This window comes from Urocitellus parryii, unplaced genomic scaffold, assembly GCF_045843805.1.
Source record: "Urocitellus parryii isolate mUroPar1 unplaced genomic scaffold, mUroPar1.hap1 Scaffold_210, whole genome shotgun sequence".
Lineage (NCBI taxonomy): Eukaryota > Metazoa > Chordata > Mammalia > Rodentia > Sciuridae > Urocitellus > Urocitellus parryii.
The window spans coordinates 237,010-242,053 of NW_027552345.1; the positions used below are offsets into that span (position 1 = coordinate 237,010).

Here is a 5,044-nt window from a genome sequence, read left to right on the forward strand (position 1 = left end):
TATCTAAAATGAATGGATCTAATCTTATAGAAACAAGTAGGTTATTAGTAAATTTAGAGGGCACGGTGAAAATTCTGACCATAATATTCACAGGCAATTAGAGTTAAACTAGAGTAATTTTTCATTAAAAGCTAAGGAAGTGGATGTTCAAAATTACCTAGAGAGAATATATATTAATAACTACATGATGATATATGCTATATCAAAGGAAAATCTGCTGACTTCATGATCCTGGGGGAGTTAAGAGATACACTAACGTTCCTATTTTTAATTTGAAAATACCATCCAAATATTGCACAATGTTTCATTTATTTTTAAAAGAAAAAAGTGCACATATAGTATGTATAAATAATTTAGATAATTGGTATAAATGCCTTATATTAAAAAGTATTTGGAGCCGGGAGGCGGGAGGCAGCGGCCACGGCAGCAGCGACTGCTGCAGCGGTGCAGGTGGAGGCGACCAGCGGCGTCCGAGGCGGTTAGGACAGTGCCTGGCGGTCGGAGCTCTCAATAATTTGTTTTGGTTCAAGTGTATGAAGAAAAATGGCCCACACAGATGTGTAGGAAAGGAAAAGAGTATTTTTAAGAGGATTTTCAGGTTTAATCTAGAGACTGACTGTATGATAGAAACACCCACACTTTTATCAATGGTCGGGGAAAGACAGTGGCAACAGGCGAAGAGAGACTGAATCACAAAGACAATGAGTCTGCTGAAGCCAAGCGGGCTGAAGGCCCCTACCAAGATCCTCAAGCCGGGAAGCACAGCCCTGAAGACACCTGTTGCTGCTGCAGGCCCGGTAGAAAAAAATGATATCTAGTGAAAGAGCCTCGAGCGCTCCCTCCACCGAGACCCCAGAGGAGTTTGTGGATGACTTTCGAGTTGGAGAGCGTGTTTGGGTGAATGGGAACAAGCCTGGATTCATCCAGTTTCTTGGAGAGACTCAGTTTGCCCCAGGCCAGTGGGCTGGGATTGTTTTAGATGAACCTATTGGCAAGAACGATGGTTCTGTGGCAGGAGTTCGGTATTTCCAGTGTGAACCTTTAAAGGGCATCTTTACCCGACCTTCAAAGTTAACCAGGAAGGTGCAGAGGACGAAGCCAATGGCCTGCAGACGGCTCAGGCATCCAGAGCCGCTTCACCTCTGTCCACGTCTGTAGCCAACATGGTGTCCTCCTCAGCCACACCCTCAAACATTCCCCATAAGTCTTCCCAGCCAAGAGCCAAGGAACCGCCAGCCACGCCTCAGATCAGCAACCTTACGAAAACTGCCAGCGAGTCGATCTCCAACCTTTCTGAGGCTGGCTCAGTCAAGAAAGGAGAGCAAGAGCTCAAAATTGGAGACCGAGTGTTGGTTGGTGGCACCAAGGCTGGTGTTGTCCGGTTTCTTGGGGAGACCGACTTTGCCAAGGGGGAATGGTGTGGTGTGGAGCTGGACGAACCTCTTGGGAAGAACGATGGTGCCGTCGCTGGAACGAGGTATTTTCAGTGTCAACCCAAATATGGCTTGTTTGCTCCGGTCCACAAAGTGACCAAGATTGGCTTCCCTTCCACTACACCAGCCAAAGCCAAGGCTGCCGCAGTGAGGCGCGTGATGGCCACCACGTCTGCCAGCCTGAAGCGCAGCCCGTCCGCCTCCTCCCTCAGCTCCATGAGCTCCGTGGCCTCCTCTGTGAGCAGCAAGCCCAGTCGGACAGGACTACATGTCCTGGAGCTGGAAGCCAAGATGGACCAGCTGCGAACCATGGTGGAAGCAGCTGACAGAGAGAAGGTGGAGCTTCTCAACCAACTGGAGGAGGAGAAAAGGAAAGTTGAGGACCTTCAGTTCCGGGTTGAAGAAGAATCAATTACCAAAGGCGATCTTGAGGTGGCTACAGTGTCAGAAAAGTCGAGGAAAATGGAATTAGAGAAAGACCTAGCGCTGAGAGCACAGGAAGTGGCTGAGCTCCGAAGAAGGCTGGAGTCCAGTAAGCCTGCTGGGGACGTGGATATGTCACTTTCCCTTTTGCAAGAGATAAGCTCTTGGCAAGAAAAGTTAGAAGTCACCCAGGCTGACCATCAGAGGGAAATAACTTCTCTGAAGGAGCACTTCCGGGTCCGGGAAGAGACATATCAGAAGGAGATAAAGGCTCTGCACACATCCACAGAGAAACTTTCCAAAGAGAATGAGTCCTTGAGGAGCAAGCTTGACCATGCAAACAAGGAGAATTCAGATGTGATAGCTTTGTGGAAGTCCAAACTGGAGACTGCCATTGCGTCCCATCAGCAGGCAATGGAGGAGCTGACGGTGTCCTTTAGCAAAGGGGTTGGGGCAGAGTCCGCTGAGTTTGCTGAATTAAAGACGCAAATAGAGAAACTGAGAGTAGATTACCAGCACGAAATAGAAAATTTACAGAACAAACAAGACTCTGAGCGGTCTGCGCACGCTAAAGAGATGGAAGCCCTAAAGTCTAAACTGATGAAGATCATTAAGGAACAGGAGACCAGCCTGGAAACCATCCAGTCCAAACTGGACAGAGCAGAAGACCAGCACCTAGTAGAAATGGAAGACGCCTTAAACAAATTGCAGGAAGCTGAAATAAAGGTAAAGGAGCTAGAGGTACTCCAAGCCAAATGCAGTGAACAAACCAAGGTCATTGATAATTTTACATCACAGCTAAAGGCTGCCGAAGAAAAGCTCTTGGATCTTGATGCACTTCGGAAAGCCAGTTCCGAAGGTAAATTGGATATGGAGAAACTTAGACAGCAGCTTGAGGCAGCTGGGAAACAGATTCAAAATTTAGAGATTGAAAAGAATGCTGAAAGTGACAAGGCTAGTAGCATTGCCAGAGAGCTCCAGGGAAAAGAGCTAAAGGTTACTAACCTTGACGAAAATTTGAGTGAAGTCAGTCGAGTGAAAGAGGCTTTGGAAAAAGAACTGCATATTTTGAAAGAAAAATTTGCTGATGCTTCGGAGGAGGCAGCCTCTGTCCAGAGAAGTATGCAAGAAACTGTAAATAAATTGCACCAAAAGGAAGAAGAGTTTAACATGCTGTCTTCTGAATTGGAGAAGTTAAGAGAAAATTTATCAGATATGGAGGTGAAATTTAGAGAACGAGATGAAAAAGAAGAGCAGTTGATAAAGGCAAAGGAAAAACTGGAAAATGACATTGCCGAAATAATGAAGATGTCAGGAGATAATTCTTCTCAGCTGACGAAAATGAATGATGAATTACGTCTGAAAGAAAGATGTGTGGAAGAATTACAGCTAAAACTTTCAAAGGCCAATGAAAATGCGAGTTTTCTTCAGAAAAGTATTGGGGAAATAACTCTTAAAGCCGAACAGAGCCAGCAGGAAGCAGCCAGAAAGCACAAGGAAGAAAAGAAAGAATTGGAGGAAAAATTGTTGGACCTGGAAAAGAAGGTGGAAATGAGCCACAACCAGTGTCAGGATCTGAAATCCAGGTATGAAAAGGCCAGTTCTGAGACAAAAACAAAGCATGAAGAAATCCTGCAGAACCTACAGAAGGTGCTGCTGGCCCCGGAGGAGAAGCTGAAGGCTGCCCAGGAGGAGAACAGAGGCCTGATGCAGGAGATGGAGGACCTGAAAGAACAGGCTGACAAAGCCAAAGCTGCTCGGACTGCGGAAGATGCCATGCAGATAATGGAGCAGATGACCAAGGAGAAGTCCGAAACGCTGGCCTCCCTGGAGGACACCAGGCAAACAAACGCAAAACTGCAGTGCGAATTGGACACTCTTAAAGAAAACAACTTGAAAAATGTGGAAGAGCTGAACAAATCAAAAGAACTTCTGACTGTAGAGAATCAAAAAATGGAAGAGTTCAGGAAAGAAATAGAAACCCTAAAGCAGGCGGTAGCTCAGAAGTCCCAGCAGCTTTCAGCACTGCAAGAAGAGAACGTCAAACTTGCCGAGGAGCTGGGGAGAAGCAGGGACGAAGTCACAAGTCATCAAAAGCTGGAAGAAGAACGATTTGTGCTCAATAATCAGTTATTAGAAATGAAAAAGAGAGAATCCAAGTACATAAAAGAGACAGATGAAGAGAAAGCTTCCTTACAGAAATCCATCAGTATTACTAGTGCTTTACTCACAGAGAAGGATGCAGAACTGGAAAAGCTGAGGAATGAGGTCACAGTGCTCAGCGGAGAAAACGCTTCTGCCAAGTCCCTGCATTCGGTTGTTCAGACTCTAGAGTCTGATAAGGTGAAGCTCGAGCTCAAGGTAAAGAACTTGGAGCTTCAACTCAAAGAAAACAAGAGGCAGCTCGGCAGCTCCTCAGGTAATACTGACTGAGGCAGAAGAGGACGAGAGAGCCCAGGAGAGTCAGATTGACTTCCTAAATTCAGTAATAGTGGACCTTCAAAGAAAGAATCAAGACCTCAAAATGAAGGTGGAGATGATGTCAGAAGCAGCTCTTAATGGCAATGGGGACGACCTGAACACGTATGACAGCGATGACCAGGAGAAACAGACCAAGAAAAAGCCCCGCCTCTTCTGTGATATCTGTGACTGCTTTGATCTCCATGACACAGAGGACTGTCCCACCCAGGCACAGATGTCCGAGGACCCACCCCATTCCACACATCATGGCAGTCGGAGTGAGGAGCGGCCTTACTGTGAGATCTGTGAGATGTTTGGGCACTGGGCGACCAACTGCAACGATGACGAGACCTTCTGATGCGATGGCGTGCACCACGGGCCCTCAGAGTCACTCGCATCTCAGCAACTGAACACCAGCACTGCGTGCGCAGACTTCAGGAGAACTCATGTTATTTTTGACCCCCGTCAAGAAATCTAAGAAAATATTTTGGTCTTCAACAAATCATCTTTTAGTCTCCGCTTATAAGTTAGAATAATAAATATTAGTAGGTGAGAGTTCACCTCTAATTTTCTTTTCCTGATTTTTCAGTTTTAAGACTGCACCAGATGCCATTACATTTATTGTTCTACAGAGACCTCTAGAACAAGCCCTTCCCTTACCTTATTTAAGAAACTTTAAATTATGCTGTTACTCTTCATATTTGCACTAAATATTTCTGGGCTGCATT

The 5,044-nt window shown here is 45.9% G+C and overlaps 1 pseudogene across 1 annotated transcript; it reads left to right on the forward strand.

The window, feature by feature from the left end:
• The first annotated feature begins 462 nt into the window (after nucleotides 1-462).
• On the forward strand, nucleotides 463-4,762 carry LOC144251777 (CAP-Gly domain-containing linker protein 1 pseudogene; annotated as a pseudogene). The gene is made up of 2 exons (XR_013342747.1): nucleotides 463-478; nucleotides 599-4,762. The product of XR_013342747.1 is annotated as a CAP-Gly domain-containing linker protein 1 pseudogene (transcript).
• The last annotated feature ends 282 nt before the right edge of the window (nucleotides 4,763-5,044 follow it).